We start from the raw sequence: 25,009 nt of genomic DNA, 5'->3' as shown, positions 1-25,009 counted from the left end.
AAAAAAAAAAAAAAAAAAAAAAAAAAAGCAGATGGTTACTTTCTTTCTTGAAATCCCTTAGTTCAGTCAGGAGATGGCAACTGACCCATACTGGCGAGGAGGTGGCTGAGAACAGAAAACCGGCCCCGAGCACGCCTCTTAGCACAGGGTACTTTAGGGAGCCCGCCTTGCAGCTGGCCTCAGGAGATGGGGTAGTAAGGACCAGGCAAGGTCATGCGCTCTGTGCAGAGGGGTGAGAGCTGGAGTAATTCTAAACAATTATGTACTAATCAAGGTCCGGATGGTAATCCTGGGCTAGCACACTGATCCTCTCTCACATGGAATGGTTAGGAGACACCTCAAAGCCAACACGGCACCCAGGAGACACCTCAAAGCCAGCACGGCACTCAAGTACTTTAAGCTCATTTCTGTCTACTAAGCAGATGCTTCTCATGTGCCCCACTGTGCTCACGCCTGACCCTTATTGCTTACCTGAGCTAGGACATCGCTCCAATTGCTGAGGGGCTCTCTCTACTGCTCTGACATGAAGCCTACTAAATCGCAATCAGATTACGGAGACAGGGCATCACGGTTTGATCAGGACCCCCCTCCTCTGCCCCATGTGTTTGAATACTTGGTCCCTGGCTGGTGAAACTGTTTTTGGGAGACTGTGGAACCTTTAGGAGGGGGAACTTAGCTGGAGGATTCGGTCACTGTGAGGTGAGCCTTGAAGGTGACAGTCACCTGCTTAAGGGCTGAGCTCCCTGCTTCCTGATGTGTGAGATGTGAGCAAGCAGCCTTATTGCCACTGCCACAGACGCCACTCTGCCCTTCCCTCGTGCCAGATGCCATCCTCTCACACCCGGATGGACGGACGGATAGGCAGACACAGAACAAAAAAAACAAAACAAACAAGGTCACTGCCTACCGTATGCTAACACTGTACAAGGAGACAGACAGCATTAACAATCAATTATTATAATAATAACAGAGGTTCTAGTAGGAAGAGATGCACAGTCAGACATTTCCAACACGTGATGGAAGTCAGATGAACTACGTCAGCACTGAAAGGGGGGAACAGACTTCGCTCTAACTGGAGCGGGGGACCCCTCTCAGAAACGTGATGATGGTTTAGCTCCCCGGGGCATGGGAGAGGCCAAGAGAGGGAATTTCGGATAGGAGTCCCAGGGGCCATTTGGCTCTGTGCATTTGACAACTGGTGCATGTCATGTGTGGGAATCTAAAGGGCAGGGCCCACATCCTCCAAGGCCTGACACCTGCCCCGAGAGTGTGGTTGAGACTCAGAGCGGCAGGATGGTTTGCCAGCATCTTGAGCAAAGAAGTGTCATCATTGATTTATACTTTACATTAAAAAAATATTTACATTAAAAAAATATATGTCTTCGAAAGAAGACATCGAGGTACTTATAAACTTGACTGAGATTTCTGTAGCGGGATCCAAAACCAGAACAATAAGATTGATTTAACTAAGACTATATGATACTGGGAAATCATAATACTGCAAAAGGTACTACAAATTGCTTTCCATAAAAATAAATAAAAACTGGTCCAGACATGTTGCCAACATATAATCAAGGATTAACATTTGCAGTATACGGGAGTGCTTTTAGACCATCAGAGGAAAGGAAACACTCCACTAGAGAAGACAGGAGAAGAGTATGAGCAGCGAGCCACCGGGAGAGGGGACATAGAGAGTTAATAAGAAAATAAAAAGATGTTCACCTTTATTAACATTCAGAGAAATGCAAATCAAGATGGGCTTACACCTGTCATAATGGCACAGAGGAAGAGGAAGGATGCCCGGAGAAGGAAAAGCCAGCACTACAACATGCGTGGTGACACACGCCTTTACGTAATCCCAGCACTTGGGTGGACTGTGAGTTTGAGGTCAGTCTGGGCTATACAAGTTCAGGACTGCCCCCCCACCATGAAAACGGGGGGAAGGAGGGACAAGACAAGGGAGAGTAATAGAGGCAAATATGGTATTTTTGTTTTTGTTTTTGCTTTTTTGTTTTTCGAGACAGGGTTTCTCTGTGGTTTTGGAGCCTGTCCTGGAACTAGCTCTTGTAGACCAGGCTGGTCTCGAACTCACAGAGATCCGTCTGCCTCTGCCTCCCAAGTGCTGGGATTAAAGGCGTGCACCACATATGAAAATGTCAGAGTGGAAGCATGGTTTTGAATGCTAACTAAAACGTCTTAGTTATAAAAAGACGGAAAACTGGGGATGTGGCTCAGCGGATAGAGTGAACGCAGGAAGCCCTGGGTTTGATCCTCAGAAATGCATAAAACACAGGCCTATTTTACCAACATTCAGAGGAAGTGGGGGCAAGAGGATCAAAAGGTCAAGGTCATCCTAGGCTATGTAGTGAGTCTGAGGCCAGCCCAAGTGACATGGGACCCTGCCTCAAACACACACACACACACATAGCTATGTAATCTATATAGTATATCACATTATTATATATGGGGAGCTATTGCAGCGGGACACAGTCTCACTTCACTATTTGCTCTTGAAGGCATGTTTACAGTAATGTGGTTGTGCAGTCAGCAATAGCCCTGGCTAGGGGGTGGGGGAAGGGAGTAACACAAAAACACAAGTGGAAGAAATCTGTGCCACGGCCGTCAAATTCCCTGACCAGCTACTTATCCCCTCTTGTATACTTATTTAACAATGAACTTGCACACCAAATGGCCTATTGCAGTGGTTCTCATCCTTCCTAAGGCTGCGACCCTTTAATACAGTTCCTCATGGTGTGGTGACGAATCATAAAATTATTTCTTTGCTACTTCATAACTGTAATTTTGCTACTGTTATGAATCATAATGTAAATATCTGATACTCCAGATTTCCGATACGTGACCCCAAAGGGGTCGCAATGCACAGATTGAGTGAGAACCACTGGCCTTTTGGAAATTTCTACTTTGGTATCTCATTGGCCCCCACAAAGTTCTGCCTCCACTTGGCTCCGGTCCCAGTGTCCCCAACTCAGTGACAGGCACCCTCACCCTGCCTGTCGCTAGCAGCAAGACGTCATCCTCAATGAGTAGAGGGTCACTTCTGCAAGTAGTAGTGAATGGCCTCCATTCTCAGGATAAACATGAAATGAATTACAACTACACAGTTAAAAAACCAACAGCCTGGGTCTGGAGAGATGGTTCCGTGGCTAAGAGCACTGGCTGCTCTTCCAGAGGACCCAGCTTTGATTCCCAGCACCTACATGGTGGCTTACAACCTTCTGCAACTCCAGATTAAGGAAATCCAATGCCCCTTTTTGGCCTCCTCAGGAACCAGGCATATACATGGCTCAACTACATACATGCAGGCCAACACTTAGGCACATAAAATAAATCTTTTTAAAAAAGGCTTAATATTTTATTAGTAAAATTTTCTTAATAGTCAAATAAAACAAATACAGTAGGTATTTTTTTCTAGCAAGTAGGTAGCAGAAAAATAGGAAAATGCTGTATTTGCAATAGAGAAAAACATTTTTAAAAAAACCACTTAAAAACAAAGAAAAGCACTAGGGCCGGTCCAGAGAGAGCACACCTCTACAGAGAGCATCTTCTCGACTTGGATCTTTCTTGACGGGTGGTTTCCTTGGGACTGAGGATGGGAGGAGAAGTGATGGCAAATTGCTAAAGGATTCCTCCAGTCATAGAAGGCTTCCTCATTATCATGGCTGCACAGGTCTTGGTTTTTGACGATCTATTTTTATTTTTATATACATTGGTGTTTTGTCTGCATGTGTGTCCATGAAAGGGTGTCCAACAGTTGTGAGCTGCCCCGTGGGTGCTGCGAATCAACCCTAGCCCTCTGGAATGCTGAGCCATCCTCCTCAGTCACACGGCTACATATTCCTAAATCATCCACGGACCGCACCTTTAAGATGGGCGACTGTTATGGACTCCTACCTTAGTAAATAATATTAAAATACGCTCTACCAAATCACTGCGGTCAGAGCTGTGGCTTCAGCATCTGAGTAGACAAACACATGAGCGGGGAACACAGTGTTTGGCACGGGATTCCAAAGCACTCTAAGAGAAACGACATTTCATATCAATGCGGAAATGATTCATGCAGCCAACGATGGCATAACTTTTCACGAAGGATATTAAGTTTGCATCCCACCTTATAGAACACACTGTGTCGGTCACCTATCTGGACTTTATCTGAAGGTAAAACACTAAACAATACAAATACTAGATGTTGGATGATTCACGAAATGACACACCCAACCAAGGAGCAGAGGAGACTTTCTATCTGAATCTGGAAACCTAAGCCACCAAGGCAGGGCAGCTTTGTGATACTCCGCACAATTAATTTGATGAAGTAGAAGATGCCGCTGACTGTTAGTGGTAACTGTCCACTTGACAGTCTAGAGCAGGGGTTCTCAACCTTCCTAACGTTGCGACCCCTTAATACACTTCCTCATGTTGCACTGAGCGCCCCCAACCATAAAGTTACTTTCATTGCTACTCCATAACTGTGATTTTGCTAGTTATGAATCGTAACGTAATATCTGATATGGAGGCTACATGATATGTGATCCCTGTGAACCACAGGTTAAGAACCCCTGGTCACCTGGGAAATGGACCTGTGGGGGATTATCCTGACTGCATTACTGAGGTGGGAGGCCTGGTTCTCTCTGCAGGTGGCTCCATTTCCCTGGGTGGGAAAAGAAACTGAACAGCACACACGCATTTATTGCTCGCTCACTTCTGACGACAGCTGGGATGCGACCAGCCACTTCAAGTTCCAGCAGCCTTGACTTCCTACCTTGAACTATGAGACAAAGTGAACCGTTTCTCCCCCATCACAGCCACAGGAAAAGAAACCGAGACAGTGCCGCAGAAATCAGCCACTAAATGAGCAGTTAAATGGCTGGGAAAACATGCGCTGTCCATGCGACAACCCTGGGCTCTTAAATACCGATGGGAGCAGCGTGTGGAAACAAGAGAAAGGGCGCAATGCAATGCATGATGGAGCAAACCTAACGTCTCGCCTTTACAGCGGTCAAGGGCATGAGAGTGGACGGAGCAATGAGTGACTCCGACAGTGGCAGGCATTGAGAGTGTGGGTTTCCCGTGAGGACCGCCTCAGTGCTGGCGGAGACTGGAGTGTGACACCTTTCTGGAGAAGTCTGGAAAGATCTCTATTAAGATTTCTGAAAGCCCCATGGCTCTACTGCTAGGACTTTGTTTTTGTTTTTTGTTTTTGTTTTTTTGAGACAGGGTTTCTCTGTGACTTTGGAGCCTGTCCTGGAACTAGCTCTGTAGACCAGGCTGGTCTCGAACTCACAGAGATCCGCCTGTCTCTGCCTCCCGAGTGCTGGGATTAAAGGTGTGCGCCACCATCGCCCGGCCACAGGACTTTGAGCACAGAAATGAAGACATCGGAACCTGAGGAGACAGGCACAGGAATGGCCGCACCAACACTGCTTGTAGTCAAACACAAACGACCGGAAGCCCACGGGATGCCCATCGGTGGGCAGCAGTAGGATGAGCTGTAGCGGTCTCCATTCCTTTGAATGTCATATATGTATGCAAGAGCTCTGCCAGGCCAGGCAGGCTGCAGACGTGTATTTCACTGAAATGGAAACCCAATGCAGACACTTGCGAAATCTGCACACAGATGCAAACTGTTCGTTTTCACAAATAAACATTGACAAAAATTATCTCCCTCTCTGCCCATATGTACATAATCGGGATGTGCATGGTGTGAATAGGACCTGAGACACCCTGCTGGTTACTTCAGGGTGGGCGGTAATGTTTAGTGGTCAAAAGCGCTCTCTCTCTCTCTCTCTCTCTCTCTCTCTCTCTCTCTCGAAAGATAACAACCATTAAAACAATGGACCCGTGACTGCAGACACGGCTCAGCAGTTAAGAGCACGTACTGAGCTTGCACGTACTGAGTTTGGTTCCCAGCACCCACATGAGGTGGCTCACAACCACCTGTAATTCCAGTTCCAGGGGATCCAACACCCTCTTTTGGCCTCCGCTGGCACCTATGGTCACATGCACAAACACAGGCATACATACGTAATTTAAAAATAAAAACAAATATGAAGAAACAAAACCTAGAATGGACGAGAATGTGTGCATCTGTATAATGGGTGCATCAGAGATGGTCAGCACACTGCTGAGGGCGGCCAGCCGAGAGCAATTCACTGCCTTTTTGCTTTCTTCCTTTCTCGTGGTATTTTCTTTCAGTAGTGTTTGGTTGTTTCACTACCCACCCTTGAAAGCCTTTTTGATTTTGTTCAGCAATGCTACATGCTGAGGACAGACTGTGGTTTGTTTGTTTGGTTTGGTTTTTCGAGACAGGGTTTCTCTGTAGCTTTGGTGCTCATCCCAGAACTAGCTCTTGTAGACCAGGCTGTCCTCGAACTCCCAGAGAACCGCCTGCCTCTGCCTCCCGAGTGCTGGGATTAAAGGCGTGCGCCACCACCGCCCAGCAGACTGTGTGTTTTATATGCAGTTATCTGGTCATCTCTGAAAGGGGCTGGTTCCAGGATCCCCCTTTTCCAAGACACTAAAACCGGAAGATGCTCAAGGAGCTTATTAACAAATGTCGTGCAGTTCTAGAGCATACTTACACGTTCTTCTGCATACTGTAGACACTCTCCGCTAGCAAGATGACTCACCAGGGAAAGGTGCTTGCTGGCAGGGCTGATGACCTGAGTTCAATCCCTCAGATCCACACGGTGGATGAAGAGAGCCAGCTCCTGCAGGTTGTGCTCTGACCTCCATAGGCACACTAACAACCCCTTACCCTCCCAGACTAAAAAATACATAAAGTAAGTATTTTCTAGGTTATTTATAATTCTTTAATATAATTTTAACACCGCCTAAGAAGTTGTTATATTGTAGGAATGACAGTGACATCTGAACATGTTGATTGGATACAGATGTAATTTTTTCCCCAGATATTTTTCCAGTCCACACTTGCTTGAATCCCAGGATGGAGAGGCGGCTGCTACAAAGAACTAACGATACTTAACATCTAGTTCTCACTGCAACACTGCAATGAATGAGGCCCATCACGTTCAGAAAGGTTAACTGGCTCGACCAATAACACATACATGATTAATAAACATGGCAAGGCAAGAAGATCTAAGCACAAGAGCACACATGGTGACCCTCAGTATCCTTGAGGGCGGGGTTCAAAGTGGGTACCATGGGATCCCAGCCTTCAAGAATCTCATGACTGCCAGCATTTCAGTCTGGGGTGACTGGGGGAACAGAAGACTGTGTCATAAAAATCTGTGATCACGTGGGTGATAACACTTGGCACTGGGTCCTTGTAAACATTTAGTCATTGACAACTGCTTAGCTTCGAACACAAGAGACCATAAACTACATTCTCCAGGCTCTGGACTCTCTTTTTCCACACAGGGTCTTTCTTGTGGTCCATACACATGATGATATAATTTGTATATCAGAAAATACGCTCTGGTCACCCCAATGTCAGCCTAAATGTAAAACAACACAAAATCACTACAACTTAACTGAAACAAGATTCTATAATCAAGGACAGGCCACTTGTTTCATGCTATTTATTAGCTTTGGGGACATAAAAGACCTAACAAAGGTTCCCAAGGGGAAGGCAAATGTGTGATGTTATTTTAAACCAAGTCTACAGGCAATAAACACATTGCATGTATGCACAGGATTTTCTTAAACATACACAGACACTAGAGATATTTTCCAAACGTGTCCAGGCATTGTCAGTGAGTTTACTTCACAGGAAAAGGAAGGGACTTTCTGAGGACAGTCTAGAGACTCGGGGCAACTACTGAGCTTTAAAGTAAATTAAATCATTTCATCTACATTAATGTAGATGAAGCCAAGGGCTGCTCATGACCCACGTCTCGAGTCCACTCCTCGGGTCTAGCAGTCTTGGACTCGGGAAAGCCGACAGATGCCAGTAAGGAGGAGCCAAGAAAGGAAAATGAAAACGTAACGGAGTGATCTCAGCTGCCTTTAACCACTCCTGTCCGTTTCCCTCTCTCTGCTGCTCAAGTCCCCTTTCCCAGCCACGCTGATCCCACCAGATCCTCAGATCTGTGGGCACCTCATACCTATCCCTCTGCCTGGAGCCCCTGCCCTACCAAACCCATCCCAACCCCAGTTCAATGATGCTGCACGCTGGATCCCTGCGGTCAAGAAGGTTCTCTCGGTGCCAGCCCGAGAGCCGTGCTATGCATTAGCTATTTGTACACACTGCCAGTCTCTACACAGAAGTCTCTACACAGCTGAGCATCCTCCAGCTGGCCCCTCCACATTCACTTCGTCACCGTTTGGATGGGTAGTGTTCTCTGCAAGAGGTTCACTTGTTGAAGATTTGGGCCCGGAGCAACAAATTGCTCAGTGGTGGAGATTCAGAGAAGTGATTGTACATCAGTGGATATATTCACGCATGGGTTCATAACCTGATGGCATTATTGGTGGAGGGGGGTAGAGATGAGTAGGTGGGCCTGGTTGGAGGAAGAGGACCACTAGGAGCATGCCTTAATGGACGCTCTTATCCACGCCCTTCCTATGTTCTCTGTCTCTCTGAGGAGGTGAGCAGCTTCCCCTGCCTGAGGTCCTGCTGCCAAGATATTCTGTCTCACTGCAAGCCAAAAACAAATGAAGCCAGCCCACCATGAACCCTCTGAAACTGTGAGCCAAAGCCAATCCTTCCCTCTCCAATCTGTTTTCTCGGAGTTTTGCCACAGTGATGGAAACATCACAATCCCCTTTTTCTTTCTGAGATACTTAGATGTTGGCCAGTGTCCCCATCTACCTAAAGAAGAATTCTACTGCAGGATTTGCTCCTGCTCTAGACCCAAAGGGGTCTTGATGTTCTGTGAGCTGTCCTTTTTAGAGTGTGGCACCAGATAACCAGGTTTTTCTCTTCATCTTCTTTTCTTTGGACTGAACCAAGGGCCTCACACATGACAGACGAGCCCTGAGCCACTGAGCAACGGTAGGCTTAGCATCTTGGTGGGCAACTATTTAACAGTATGCCCTTTCCCAAATGTCCTTAATCTTTCTATTAAAGCAACAACAACCACAAAGAAAGAACATATTGTGAACCAGAGTGAAGATATCACATTACTGTTTTTTTTTAAGTGACTGGAACATGGGGCTTTAATGGTCACAAAAGACCAAGTTCTATAGGGTTCCATTTGTATGAGATACCCAGAATGGGCAATCACATAGACAGGGGTAGTAGCTGAATGGTTGCTACGGGGAGAAGAAGCAGAGAGGAAATGCATGGGAGAAACTGGGGAGCGACTGCTGTTGGGCCTGAGGCTTCTTCCTGGGCAATGAAAGTATTCTAGTATTACATCATGGTGGTGCTTGTGCCCCTCTGAGAACATACTGAACCCCATGGACACAGCTGCACACAGGACAGCTTTATGGCATCCAGATCATGTCTAACTCAAGATAATAAAACAGCCTTTCAATATACTGCTGCTCCAGGCCAGGCCCCGGCTCCAAGAGTATCAGCTTTTTCTTGGCTACCCAGGGCAAACTTTTAAGCAGTAGTAGGTAAACATGGAAACTCCAGGCTGCCCTAGGAAAATCAAGAAAGTGGGTTCTGAGGCTGGGACGTTCCTCCATGGTAGAATGAAGAGTGAGGTGGGTGGGTAAGGACCAGGTTTCTCAGGAGGGCAACGGGAAAGAGGACTGGGGGCAGTGAGTGTCAAGATTGTCAACACTGTCCCTGACCAATGACTGGGCAGCAACAGTGTGATAGGGGCCAAGAACCATCCGGAGCCCAGAGTTAGTCGTGGCAAAGGCACTGGGGCACATGGCTGTGACTGAGCAGAACTGACAGGGAAGCATACGGTGGGCTGACACAGGTGACAGGCTTGGGAGGGACATACTGGGCCTCCCTCCTCCATGCAGCATGTGGGAAAGGGCTAGGCTCCCCAGATGGGTTTCTGAGGAAGATCCTCTGGAGGCGGAGAGTAGGGGAAAGAGACATTTCCTTCCTGGGTGGAGAGAAACCTCAAAGACAATGGGCCAGGTGGCACAAGGAGCTTTTCCAAAAAGAGGACTTAGGATCCCTCAAGTTCACTCAAACAAAACACAGCAAGAGCAACACAGAACTAACAGAAGCAGGGTTGTGCAGAGTGAAAAGGGCAATACCATACATAGAGTGCTGCCCATGGTCACCATGCTTCTAGTAGGTTCTTTCTCCCAGCTCCACCCTGACCCTCTGTCATTATGCACCTACATTTTTACACAGTTCAACTTCCCCAACTTACCATCCAGATAATATCATTAGCTCCACTTACAACGCCCCTCTGGCTCTAAGTACCTCATCCCATCGGCCCCTCACCAAACCTGGAAAGCCGATGTTAACAGTCCTTCAGTTCACAAAGAAACAGGCTTAGGGAGATGAACGAGAAGTCCCCATTTCTCTTCCCCATTTGCTAGCTCCTTCCTGGGGATCAGGGCCTGTTGTAGGCACTCAGCAAATACAGGCAGTCCCGAGAGAGGAAGTTCAAGTCCACTTCAACTATTAGCTGAAGAAAGAAAAGTTCTCATTCAAACGCCTGGTTACTAAGCTGTTGCAGATTAGTTGTTTATACTGTGTGAAGATGTGTCACTGTGACTGGTTTAATAGAGAGCTGAATGGCCAATAGCTAGGCAGGAAAAAAAGGCGGAACTTCCGGGGAGAGAGAGGAACTTGGGATGAATCAGTCTAGGCGCTCAAGATGCCAGCAAGACACCGAGGAAGTCAGACAAATGGTACAGAGGAGAGGTAACCTAGTCACGTGGCAGAGCTTAGATTAATATAAACAGGTTAATTTAAATTGTAAGAGCTAGTTGGGAATAAGCCTAAACTAAAGGCCAAGTTTTCATATTAATAAGTCTCCTTGTCATTATTTGAGGGTTGGCGGTCCAAGACAGTCAGGCAAGAAGGTCGAACTACATACAGCAAGCTTAACTCGCCAGGCTGCGCCAGCATTCATTCCTGCTCCTGACTGTGGGCACTGTCTTCTCAGACACTGTGAATGACCTCAAGCCCAGAACTGTCTCCTCTCTCACAGCAGGGAGGTCCGTTCTCTCTCAGTGGCCAGTTCTAGGCACTACCTGCTAATAAGAGATTGCATCATTAGCCAGATAATTACTGATAAAAACCAGCTCTTTTTCTTTGGTCCTCTGCCTTCCTAAATTCTTATCACAGGTCTTGAGTGGTTACCTCAGATAATTTTTAAAAAGTTTTATTACTTATTTTTATGTGTATGGGGTTTCGTCTATATGTATGTCTGTGCACCACATGCATGAAGTACCTGTGGAGGCCAGAAGAGGGCATAAGATCCCTGGAACTGGAGTTACAGCTATGAGCTGCCATGTGGGTGCTGGGAATTGAACCGGGGTCCTCCAGAAGAGCAACCAGCACTCTTGACTACTGAGCCATCTCTCTAGCGCCACCCCAGACAATTTTATGCTAACTTTCTCACAAACTCTGTGATGACCAACTTGCCAACTAGGCTGTCTAGGATGCATTCTCTGGGGAGGAAGTTCAGGGGCAGAGCCCTGGCCAAGCCTGCACAAAGCATTGGGTTCCCTCTCTAGCAATGAAGAGAAAAATCTCTAATGGCACAGATTTGTAAAGTTGATCACATAAAGAAACTGACATGTTCCTATAACTTCCTACACTTAAGAATCATTGCCGGGCACAGGGATGCACACACCTTTAATCCCAGCACTTAGGAGGCAGAGGCAAGCGAGTCTCTGGGTTCAAGGCCAGCCTGGACTACACAGCAAGCTCCAGACCAGCCAGGGCAACATAGTGATGCCCTATCTTACAAACAAAAAGAAAACTCCTATCAGTTACTATGGATGAAATACGCACCCCCTGACAGGCTACTCTGGACTCAAGAGACACAGTTACTTTGCTCAAAGATAAAGAATTTGGGGCCAGTGGGATGGCATCAAGGTCCCAGGTACTAAGGCTCACAACCTGAGTTCCATCCTAAGGACCCACAAAGTGGAAGGAGAGAACTAACCCCCATGGACTGTCATTTTTTAAAAGATTTATTTATTTATTATGTATACAACATTCTGCCTCCATGTATGCTCGCATGCCAGAAGAGGGTGCCAGATCTTATTACAGATGGTTGTCAGCCACCATGTGGTTGGTGGGAATCGAACTCGGGGCCTCTGGAAGTGCTCTTAACCACTGAGCCATCTCTCGAGCCCCTGGATTGTCATTTGATTGTGCAGGTGTACTAAAATGTACACACACACAATTTGAAAAGTTAGAAAAGAGGATCATGGGGACCTTGGGAGAGGGTTGAAGGGGCAGGGAGAGGCAGGGAGGGGAGCAGAGAAGAATGTAGAGCTCAGTAAAAACCAATAAAAAAAATAAAGATAAGTCAAAGATGGAAAAAAAGTTAAAAAAAATAAAGTCAGTAGAGTATCGGGTTACCTTGGGAGAAATGTTAATAACTGGAAGCAGGCACAGGGATTTTTGACTATGTATTTGGTCGTCTAATCCTTTGAAGATGATTATTATATGATGTTATGTTTAGCTTGCAAAAACCATCAAGCTATACACTTAGGTGTTTTTCTGAGCATCTACTAGGTTTCACTAAAAAGTTGTGTGTGCGCGCGCACGTGCGTGCGTGTGTGAGTGTGTGTGCAAGCGCGCATGCGTGTGTGGGGGGGGGGTGCGAGCACATGCACACGCCTGGAAGTACAGCTCAGTGGTCGAGCAGTTGCCAAGCATGCACAAGGTCCTGGATTCAATCCCTGGCATCAAAATATCTACACATATAAGCAAGCATACATACGTGTTTTTTTCTTTTTTGACGTTTATTTATTGGGGTGGGGGGGCATGCATGACAAGGCATGACCATGTGGGTTCCAGAGACTGAATTCGGGTTGTCAGGCTTGGCAGCAAGCGCCTTTGCCTGCTGGGCTGTCTCCATGGACCATAAACCATTTGAAAACTATTTGGGTGGGGGAGGGGGGGCTACTAGGACTTAAATCAGAGCCTTTTGTATGCTGGACAAACACTCGACCATTGAGCTATCATCTCAGCCCCCACAAATTTCAAATACATCCTTAGCCACTCTGCCTATCTCTCCCAAAATTGCCATTTTACGTATATGCTTTGCCACGTGGGAACTTGGCACACCTAAGACAGTCCGTGTAACAGCTCTCTGATGGGACGGAATCTGCACATGCTAGAGACAGCTGTTTGATTTTAAAATACGAGGTGGCATTCAGGCTGTATACCAGAATGGGCAAATCAATCCACGCAGACAGAAGTCTGAACTAGTGAAAATGAGAAAGGAGACAGCTTCGGAATCAATGGAGGGCCTTGCTCTGCAGAAGGACAAAGGGAAAGACAGGACCAGACAAAAGGAGAGAGAATAAAGACCCCAGGCCTGAGAAATCCCTGCAAGCCAATGGCAGATCTGAAATCAACAAAGGGCAGCCTGGAAATGGACCCCGGTGTGAAACAAGGATGGTGTGACTGAGTGCTGGGCACTGCTAACGTGGGGGGACACACATCCACACACAACTAACACAGCGACAGACCCAAAACTCTCTGCCAAGCCAAGGAAAATGGACAGATGTCGGGGGCGGGAAGTGACAAAGTGACAATGCTCAATTCAGAATGCGGAAACGCTCTTTTTTCCCTCCCTACGAGAAACTGGCCATTCACAAAATCTTAACTTCATTTAGCTCAAATGATTGTACATTTAAATGAGGAGCCAGAGGTCTCAATGGCTGGAAAAATTCCGTGAAATATTATCTAAATCGGTCAGCCAGTTGCTCTTCCAGTACCAGCCATTATGTGCTTAAGTCTGAGCAGTAGTTTGTGTTGAAAACAGAGGAACAAATAGGAACAAATTGCATTTTAAACATGGTGAGGCATACTTCCGGGTAATTTCAGGGCCTACCACTCAATTTGTTACATCTATTCTTGGCTTTCTTTAAAAATCTATTTTATTTTTATATGTGTGTGCATTTCGATGCTGTTGGAGGCCAAGCAAGGACATCCAATCCCCTGGAGCTGGAGTTATATGGGATTGTAAGTCGCCCTTGAATCTGGTACACTGCCTTAACTCCTGATTCTCTTATCTCTACCTACTAATTGCTGTGATTATAGGTGTGCCACAGTACCCATGAAAATTCTTTAGTTCACTATAAACCTTATACCCAGCTAGTACGTCTTTTCAGTTTGGGGTAGGGTTTAAGTGCATGGAATGTGCAGATTTTGTGTGACCTTGATTAGGCTACCACATCCTAGTATTGAGTACAGTTGCCCAGGATGGATGCTGAGGCTGTGCTCATCGGCCATCAGTTGGCTATAAGCAAAGAAGACTGAGACTTTCCTCAATAGTGTGAACAGTGTTCATCTCTAATCAGCTGAATAAAGAAAAAACCAGGCTGACATCCCCAGGGAAACCCAAGAAGCGATTTTAGCTTACAACTGGACTATCGGCTCCCATACTTCTAACCCGCCAGCCTGCCCTACAAATGACCAGATGTGCTAGCTCAAGCCAGTCTGACAACACAAGCTCTAAGCAGACTCCTGGGGTTTGAGCACAGACTAGAACTTCCTTCTCCGGGTGAGAGAGCCTTCGTATTTCTGGGGCCTCATCCATAAGATGGCAATGACCGGGATCTACTTCTAAATAGAGAAAATGCTCTGAATGTGTTTGGAAAGTCAACAATTCTGAGATCTTTATTTCTTTACATGGGGTGCACATGTGTGTGTGCACGTGTGTGTATGCACATGTTTGTGTGGATGTGAACACATACACTTTGGGTGATTATGCATGGGGAGTACAGGGGAGACCAGTGGTCACTACTGAGGAGTTCTGCAATGGTTTTCTATCTTATTGTCTGAGACAGAGTCCCATTGAACATGGTTGGCCAATGAGAGCCAACCTGTCTCTATCTCGACAGATTACAAACTACATCTGGCTTTTACATGGACCCCAAATAAGGCTTTCAGTAGGCACTTTACCGACTGAACCTTCTCCTCAGCCCCAGGATCTATATTTCTTAGCTGAAAACTCAGAGCTATTGTATTCCCAACATTTTACCATGAACTAAGCATGGTCACTCTTCCCACCTCCTGGGGACAACATCCCTAGGGTACTTGATTGCTCCTTTGGATGGTATGGGAGGCTAAGACAACAGGCTAACCCCATACACAGGGGCGATTCACCAAACCTGAGATCTGTGCACTTCTGGAACCTTCTTAAAATCTCCAAGTTCTCAGCTGCTCAAAACAGTTGTGTGTTAAAATCATGTTATTCCTGCTATTTTTGAGGGTGGGGCTTCAGAGAGGACTCCTAACTGCACTCTGGGTTCCCAGTAGTGAAAGTCACAAGGCAGAAGCCTGTCCTGGGGAATAAAAGACCAGACAAGGCTTCAAAATGTTGCTATAGGTTACGTAGGAGAATGTGATGGTGGTGGCAGTGATATCATTTTTATTGGCCACTTGTTAGGTACCAGCCAATGTTCTCAGATCTGCACACCTATTAAATCATCCCATCTTCTGGTACACACTGCACCTATCAACTAACTACATTTACTGTATCTGAAAGACAACTCACCTAAGGTTAAGCAGATAGAAAACAGCAGTGGGCCAAGGGTCTGTTCTCCCACTACCTCTGAGCCTAAATTTTAAGTACAGGCCTAAAATATGGAAGGAATAAGGGGACAAATGATTGACAGAAGTCTTTCATAGGTATTAGTGATGCTAAGGGTTGGCCAGTTTATTTTAAATAAGATAAGCTTCAAAGACTGAAATGGGACAAATCATAAACATACTTTCCTGAATTTATTTTGCTAAACTGACAGCAAATTTCATACATACATATCAAAGTCCAAAAAATTCATACCTCAGCATTGCAACCTTTGTCTTCCTGTAAAAATGCTGAAGCACTCTTAAATGAGTTCTTATTTTCTCACAAGCAGTGCAATAAATCAAATATCTGCTTTCAAAAAAAAAAAAAAGAGCGTGGTGGTAGCACACACCTTTAATCCCAGCACTTCGGTGGCAGAGACAAGCAGATCTACATGAGTTTGAGTCAGCCTGGTTTACAAAGTGAGTTCCAGGACAGGCTCCAAAGCTACAGAAAAACCCTGTCTCAAAAAAAAAATCAATAATAAATAAATGATAGTGAAATACACTTATTTGCTATCATACGGCACCAATTTCTTTCTACAGTACTTCACATTGACAAGGCATTTTGCACGATGGCTCTATTAGCTACCATAAACTTATTCTTTTCTGAAACTGAGGTTTATAGAGGAAGGGGGGAAGATACCAGATCCTATCAGAACCTTGGAAATTATTTTTATATGAGAAAGATAGACAGGTTCTCAGCGACTCTAGTCGTACAATTCCAGGTTGCCATCCCTTACTTTTTCTACGTTCTACCTACAAAGAAAAATATCGAAGAAAAAAGTTTGCCTTTGCCTTGGAGATTTGCCAATGGCGCCAAGCACCTGAATTACTGCTCAGAGGAGCCGAGAGGAGGCAGAAGGAGCGTGGAGACGAGAGAGGCGTAGATATCAAAAATGAAGGCCACTCCAGGTTCCCAAGGCTAATTTTAATTTTGGTCGGCTGTGTAACTCCACCTTGCGTGCGAATTGTTTCCAGAGATAGAAGCATGCGGCCCACGGCAATCAAGCAACCACAAAGGCTAACACCACAGTGGCCTAGAGGCCACGCTGAAAATTCCTGGGGTCCCTGGGTCAACTACAAAATTGTGTACTTAAATGAAGTCCCTGGTTTCACGGAAATGAGTAAAAAAATGGCACCTAGAAGTCCTTTTCTGGGGCCGCCTGTCTCTGTTCTTCCCGGGTTCTATGTTCTACAGCAGCCCCAGCAGAAGCAGGGGTAGGGAATGGGGAGTTAGGGGGACAAGGGTGTGTGTGCTTTCTCCTCCTCTTTCTTGCAAAAGCCAGCTTAACACACCGACACCCTTATCCACCATCCCCTTCCTGAGGGCAGTGCTGGGTATTCTCGTAGAACCAGCCTTCTTGAGAATCCATAGGATTGGCCAGCATGGTGACTCAGGCTTAAGTGTGTGGCACTACGGAGTCTGGAGAATTGCTGCAAGTTTGAAGCCAGCTTGGGCTAAACTGCCTCTAAAAAACCAAACCAAAACAAACCCCCAAATTCACAGGTTTGTAACAAACAGAGCAAACCAACAAAACGGTCCCTTTCAAAATGTTTTCCTTTTGGGAAGAAAGGGAAAAAAAGCATTTCTTTCACAATAAAAGCTCTCCATTGTCAGCTTTATGGGTTTGTAATGTTAAAATTCTAGTTTTCATATGCCGGGATGAATGTATTCAGATATAAATACATATTGTGTGTGTGTGTCTGTGTGTAAGATTTAATAAAACTACAATAAAAAAATAATTCAGCAGGCAGCATCCCAGCTAGCCTTTGGAGACTAGCTGTAAATTCCGAGAGGCACCACCTCAAATCATCACCTTTTAAAACCAACAAGCTCGGACTTACTGATTTCCTAGTTAGGTTGTTGGGGTTTCAAATGGCCCCGGAGGTGGGTGACCATTCCCCTCCACTGTCAGAGAATACTTTAATTCATAAACTGACTGGGAATGAAAACCCCCAGGTTTCAAGGCTGGGTTAGGAGGGCCAAAATGGCCCACCAGTTAATTTGATGGCAAACCGAGATAACATACGTTCTATGTTTTGTCATTTAGTTTTTTCAATCCCACAATAAAAACATGTCTGGTTCACTTTTTTTTTTTTGCAAGTCAGTAATAATTGAACGTTATTCCTAAGATTCACTTTAGCTTATCAGTCACAGAATTAAAACTATAAATAACAGAATTCAGGCTTTTGGCTGTTAGTTCGCATGTCAGGGCGCTACAGCCGACATGCAAGATGTTTAGCCTGCCAGCAATAGAGAGGGCGTTTAGACTGAAGACCTCGGCGTGTGTTTACTCTCTGCTCATCAGCTTTCCTATGGGCAAGCAGCCACTACCTATATACCATAGCCATCTCTTTGGTCAGGAGACAATATGCGCGTAATCTGCAAGGGATGTCCTTGCTTGGGTGTGGTCACCTACAAAGCGAAGCTTTGAGTCCTCCGCGGCAAGTTCTAAAACCCAAGAGCCGCACCCTTGACGTGTAACAGCCACCCTAAGGTTTCTCCCCAATTTACCCAGAACCTCACCAGCCCTGAGGGCTCATTTAGGAAGCACAGCAGTCCGGAGACTTGGGCTCAGGTGGTCTGGACAAACAAAGCCTGTTTTGCACCAGGGCGACCTTCGGCCTCTGGGACTTGCATCTCTGCCATGCTGCTCCGCGCCACTATCTAAAGTCGTCAAATCGCGTGTGGCGGGGTCAGAGACTTGGCAGCCGGAGCGGCACTAGAAGCCGGGGGCGGCGGCTGTCCCCAGGCTCCACAGCCTGGGGAACACATGCGACTCCCACTCAGAATTCCCAGGGGTGCCAGGTGCCCTACGGCAAACCCCAGAGACAGCACGTGCTCTGAGGTTTCTCAGAGAGCGTTTTCTGCACCAGAGCACCTCACACTTGAATTCTAGGGAGGGTGGACATATGCAGGCTATTGTTCTCGGGGTCTCCGGGGCGGGAGACGACCCCCCCCCATCCACCTCCCTGGCAGCATCTGCCGCTGGGCAAAGCCTTTCAGCTAAACGCGAACAGGGTGTGCCGGGGGGCGCTGCGGATTATCATAAAATTCTAAACGAGTCCCCATGGGTTATTCCAAGCTTAGAAACAAAGCTCCTAGCCGAGCCAGCCCAGCCCCGTCGGGGACCCGCCACCGGAGCTCCCTTGCTTAGTCCAAGGACCACGCCCAGCCAGCGTCTTAGGCCTTAGGCGACTGGCCTAGAGCTGAGGGTCGTCAGGCGAAGACTTGCCCCTCCTCAACTGCCTGCCCCTCCCCCGACGGAGAACCCTCCCTTCATGAGGACCCCTCCCCTGCACAACCTCAGTCCCCTCCCCACGACTGACTACACTACTCGAACCCAGGAGGTCTGCACCCTCCTTCGTCTCTCCTCCCCTCTTCATTCTTCAGACCAGCCTCGCCCCGCGCCACCTGCGCAGAGCTTCAGACCCGTCCCCCCTCCCCACCCACTTCTCAGTCCTTCCCGAGCCACGGCCGCCTCCCTCAGATTCGATCACCTGTCCCCACCTCAGTTTTCTTTTTGCTCAAATCCAGACCTCCACCCCCGTTTGTCCCCTTCGCGGTTAGTCTCCACCCAGCTTCCCAGGCCCCGGGGCGTCGACGTCCCTCGCCCACCAAGATCTGTGCTGCGTGGCGGACTTGGCGGGCGACAGGGCTCCAGCGGAGGGACCTAGGGCCATGGCGCTTGGGACTGGGCAGATCCAAGAGGCCTTTGTGGTTCCCGCGGGTGCCTCGAAGGCCTCTGCTCTGCTACGGAGCGGGATAGAAGATACAGACGGTCCCCGGGTTTGGTCCAGGTTGGGGGAAAAAAACCAAGGACGTGCATCTAGGCGTTGGGTGGGTACCAGGGGCAGTGACGATCCAGGGATACCGTGGGGCAGGTCGGTCACTAGAGAAACACTTCCCCGTAATCTCACCCTTTTAGCCATTTACTGTACGTCGACCAGCTACGGCGGCGCGACTAGTGGGTGCTAGGCGTGAACCCCTTCAACTCGGCCGCCTCCTCACCCTACTTATTTATAAATCTCTCCAGCACACATTCAACGGTTTAAGGCGCCGCAAGGCACCACTCAGAGCTCGGTGGGCGTACAAAGAACCTGACTAGCGCCCCCACCTTAGTCCGGATGGCTGCCCCAATCCTAAACATCTCTCTCCGCGCCCGGAGAGCCTAGGCGCATCCCAATTCCCTCCCTTTTGTGCGCTTCGTGGAGAAACAGAGAGCGCGGGATGGATGCACCAGCCCGGGAAGGTTAAGCCCACCACCCTCCCCACGCCATCACCCACTCCTCCAGGATGCTGCAACTGTGCGGGTCCGTCGGTCGGTCTGTGGGTCTCGCCGCGGCGCGGTAGCTGCGGATGCACTGGGCGGGAGCGGCTGCTAGCGCGCTCGCTCGGTGGCCGCCTTGCGCGCTTGGAGCTGGAGTCCCGAGTGGCGAGCGGGGGTGGGGACGAGGGTGGGGGCTGGGAGTCGCCTGGGCCAATCACCGATCCGAGGGCTCCGCCCCAGCCCTCGCCACCTCGCGCTAGCAGGTTTGGAGGGGGGAGGCGGGATCAACAGCACCCCGCATCCTTCGCGCGGCCGCCGCCTTTGGGACTACAAATCCCGACAGTCCCTGATGCAGGGCCGGGGTCCGAGAGGGGACAGAGGGCACTGCCCTAGCACCTCTCCAGCCCCCAGCTCTTTAAGTACCATTCTCCGCGTTCCTTTCCGATCCCATGGTAACTAGCGACCCTTCACAAAGCCTGGGCGCTGAGGCGCGCAGCTGTACGGGTCCCCTGGGAGGGTATGGGGCGGCTCCCGAGGACACACCGCCTCCCCTCCCCCTGCAAGACCCCACCCGAGGGGCTGAAACAATGCGACGGCGGCGGATCTCCGAGGCTGCCGGTCCCCACTTGCGCCACCGGGTTAGCGCCCTACCGAGTCTCACGCTGGCGGAACTGCAGGCTGGAGAGGTCATAGCAAGAAAACTGTTCCCATCGACCACGGGAACAACCACTCTGGGTCGCCTCGGTTCACATCTGCCCACTCTGTTGTCTCTAACCTACAGTTACCTGTAGGTAACCCTGGATGACTACAGTTTTCTCCAGCGCAGCGCCCAGGTTCAAGATGCCTACCCTATTTTTGACAGCTCCTTTAAAAGATAATGAAATCTCTGCGGGGTGTGTGTGTGTGTGTGTGTGTGTGTGTGTGTGTGTGTGTGTTAAACTCGGTTCACGTCAACGTCACCGATTCTTGTTTTATTTCCTGACTGTTGTTTTAAGGATCTTGTTTTGTAGCCCCCGCTAGCCTGGAACTTGTAGTGATCCTCCTGCCTCCGCCTCCCGAGTGCTGGGATTACAGATGTTTACCACCTTCCCAGCCCAGTTTCACCTTTGTGCACACTTGATTGAACAAAAAAACAATCCTGTAAAAGGAGCCCGGAGGAGCCCCTCTCCCTTAACTAACCTAACGCCCAAGCCTTTCCCTGAGCTCCGCCGTTAGTCTGTAGTTGGGGTGACAGCTTAAATATGGCTTTACAATTTGCCTCTTTTCATTTGATGTCACCCCAAAGCTGTTGCGAAACCGTGTTGAAATACAACATCAATCCTGCCCCTCACCCCTACCCTGGATTCCCGGGGATCTCCAACTGCTGTTGAAGAAGAGGCTTCCTTCCAGGGCTTCCCTTAGTTCCGCGGGTGGTGGTGTGGGTGTGAATCCGGCTGCCTTCCTGAGGTGTTTTTCAAAATAGGGATATTTTCAGAGGAAATCGTACTTTATCATTTCGGTTGGAGGGAGCAGGATCCACTGAATTTTAACAAAATATACATCAGCTTGTGAAACCCCAGTCCTCCTAAGTGTGGGGTCCCACTGGGCAATCCATTCTGGATAAATTTAGGGCCACACAACTTGCATGCAGGGCAATGATTTTAAACCTTCCTAATGCTGCGATCCTTTAATACAGTTCCTCATGTTGTGGTGACCCCCTTAACCATGAAATTATTCCATTGCTACTTCATAATAGTAATTTTGCTACTGTTATGAATCATTATGTAAACATCTGTGTTTTCCAATGCTCTTCGTTTGACCCCCCAGGTTGAGAATCGCTGATCTAGGGGCTGCTGGGTTGCTCCCTTTGATCTCCAATTCTGAAAGGAAAAATGTTTTTTCTGTCTTCTCTCAGTCTTGTGTTCTCCTGTTGAACCTCAAAACACTTCTAACCCTAGAAAGTCTGGGATGGGTCTGTGAAAATTGCTCCAGCTTGGGGCCCTGCCTATGGTCTTCCCAGTTGCCCAGGGAAATTTTTGCAAAATGTCTCGCGCTTCTGGAAGATGTAGTTAATCACCCTCTTAGCTCATAGCAGGAAGAGCTTCTGATCCTCTTTTGCCTAAGGTGGAGGGAGCCCCCTAGTGGCAGAAAGTGTTTTCTGCAGCATTTAGTTGGGCTGGTACTTGAGTGCTTGCTTTCTCAGGCTGCCTATTTCTGAAGGCTAGTTAACTGGCCTACAACGCTGATAAAAATCTCACCCAAACCTGAGATTTCAGGTATCCTCAGTACTTAGCTTTTAGCTATTTTGATTAGTTTATTCTCTTTATTTAATTTGAGCATAGTGTCATCTATCTCTGGATGTGGATCCTTGTTCCCAAATCGTTATGGATACTTGACATTGGCAAAGAAGCCCATCCTGAGCCTTAGCTTCTTCGTATGCCTCCCAGGGTCACCATGCATTTCAGGAGGGAATTTGTGTAAAGGGCATAGCATGCATAGCACGCACTCACACGTGGAACTATTATTTATTCAAAGTTGTAGAACAGTGTGAGGGATATAAAAACATGCGACACTTCCACAATAATGGACACAGAGGTTAATTTGGTGTGACTTACTAAAGACCTCCTTAAAGGCCAGATAAAGTAGATGAAATCAGACAAGGGAGAAACGGGTTCGAGACCCATCACCATGGAATGGAGGAGCCGTGTTTCCTGTGGCTGTTGACTTGATGGGTGGTTCTGAGCAGTGATCTGAGAGTCAAGGATGAAAGAGGGTAAGCTTGTGGATGGGGGAGACATCTGAGGACCCTCCCAAAGCTTCAAACTCAAGACCATCCGTGAATGGAGGTGGTGGGAAGAGAAGGGAATAGGCAAAGATTGGGGCCAGAGCCCGCAAACCCCAAGGCTACTAGGTGTTACAAGCCCACATGCACTAGGATTGAAATAACCTTACAACAAATGAGAACAAGGAACATGTTGGGACTGTCATGAAAGGAGGAGGAAGTACTTAAAACTTTGGCTGCAAGCAGGGTCAGGTAGATCATCCACAACACATCACCCCATCTTTACAGCTCCACCCAGCGAGGTAACGGGACTCATTTCTTACTGGTTCAACCGGAGATGTCCAGGAAGTCACGTTGTTCTGAGGAGCAGAAGAAGAATTCCAAAGGACATCTGCTTGGTGGAAAGTCAACCTCTGCTGCTGCTGCTTGCTCCTCCTCCCACTCCAGGAGGCTTCACTCTCCAGTAAGTAGTAAATGATCCCAGGATGGCTCGCTGACGTTCGACTAGCCTCAATCTAGCCCCTCCCTTTTTAACGGCTTTTCCTTTGGATCCTTCTGGGAAAGGGGTTTCTCCAAAAGAGCAAGGAGCTGTGTTAAGATGCTTCTTCACCTAAGCAGGCATGGTGGTGCACACCTTTAATCTCAGCACTCGTGAGGCAGAGGAAGGTGGATCTCTGTGGATTTGAGGCCAGCCTGGTTCATAGTGAACTCCGGACAGCCAAGACTACACAGAAAGGGCCTGTCTCAATCTCCATGCCCTGGAAAAGGTTCTTCATCAGCCCACTCTTTTCACCTCCTATTCCGTCACATTTCTCAGCAACAAACCTATGTGGAGAACACTTTGAGCTCTATTTAGCCATTAAAATAACTGTGAGCTGAGCGTCAAACCTCTGTATCTAGGTCATTGTCACAGAGCAGGAGCCAAAACCGGGACAAGAAAACAGAGAAATGGATTTTGAGAGAGGGAGAAAGAAGACAGGAAGCGTGAAGATCTAAAGATCTGTAGAGATGGGGCAGAGGTGAGATGGGGCAGGGGTGAGATGGGAAGAGTCAAGGCTGAGCTTGTGAGGTCCTGCATTCAGTTGCCACACGGCAAACAGACAATCAGATCCATAAGCAGGGGCAGTGAGAAATGAGACAGGCGACACAGGAGAAAAGGACTCTGGAGGGTATGTAGAAGAAAACATCAGTTAGTTCTAGTGTGTCATCGCTGTCTGAATGCTGAGAGCACTCTGGAAATTAAAGGCCATTCCTTCCAGCCTGTGGTGTGATTGTGGTTATTGTATTTATTTTTAATTCAAATTTGAAAGAAAAGTTCGTCCTCTTTTCCAATCAGAATGCTCGCAGCCCGCACCCTGGATGAACCGCAGGATCATCCAGCAGTTCTGGTCCCTTGTTTGAAATCCACACCTTGAAACTTGCTTTTCTTCATGCACACAGATTCTTCAAGTCAGAAGGAACCTAGAAATCACTGAGTCTCACAATGCCAACATTATACAGACAAGGATAATGAAGCTTTGTTTTCTGCTCTTTTTCTCCCTCAACAGAATTCGTTTGTGTACTAAGCAAGAATAATAATGAGGGTAAGAAAGCAACTCTTAGGGCCACCTCAGAGACCGGGGAGCTTATGAGAAAGTTCTGTGGTCATCTATTTGTCCTGCTTCTGTCCCACCATACAACACACTGCCTCATTAGCCCCTTGGGGAGCTGAGGTCATTGGAAAGCCCAGCTCTGCTCCTGATTAGTTTATAAAATTTTATTTTTTAAAAACGCAGTAAAGAATCTTTTACTACTTGATCAGTTGAATGTTCTGGTTAATATCCACTGTCAGTTTGGATGTGTTCAGACTCATGCTGGAAACACATCTAGAGAGTTTCTGAAAAGTTTTCACTCGGGGGTGGAGACCTGTCTTGAATATGGGAGGTGTCATTTGTGGGCTGGAAAAGGGAGGAGGTTTGCAGGGTGTTTCTGTCTTTCCTGGCTGTGGGTGAAGTGTGGACGAAGCATGGATGCACTGTGGATAAAGCGTGGATGCAGTGTGGACGAGTGTGGATGCTGTGTGGACAGAGTGTGGATGTAGTGTGAACGAAGAGTGAATGAAGTGTGGACGAAGCATGGATGCAGTGTGGACGAAGTGTGGATGCAGTGTGGATGAGTGTGGATGCAGTGTGGATGCTGTGTGGACAGAGTGTGGATGTAGTGTGACTGAAGAGTGAATGAAGTGTGGATGCAGCGTGGACAAAGTGTGGATGCAGCGTGGACAAAGTGTGGATGCAGTGTGGACTAAGTGTGGACTAAGTGTGGATGCAGTGTGGA

At 47.7% G+C, this 25,009-nt stretch overlaps 1 protein-coding gene across 1 annotated transcript in view; it reads right to left on the bottom strand.

Annotated features, from left to right (window-relative positions):
* Positions 1-20,095, bottom strand: part of Dpysl5 (dihydropyrimidinase like 5) — an 83,011-nt gene extending 62,916 nt beyond the window's left edge. The window contains exon 1 of the mRNA XM_005371336.2: positions 19,950-20,095. The gene's annotated coding sequence lies outside the window, so the exon portion shown is untranslated. The remainder of the gene's footprint in view (positions 1-19,949) is intronic.
* Between the last annotated feature and the right edge of the window lie 4,914 nt (positions 20,096-25,009).

Source organism: Microtus ochrogaster, unplaced genomic scaffold (assembly GCF_000317375.1).
Source record: "Microtus ochrogaster isolate Prairie Vole_2 unplaced genomic scaffold, MicOch1.0 UNK106, whole genome shotgun sequence".
Classification (NCBI taxonomy): Eukaryota; Metazoa; Chordata; class Mammalia; order Rodentia; family Cricetidae; genus Microtus; species Microtus ochrogaster.
This window is presented reverse-complemented; position numbering and strand designations above follow the sequence as displayed.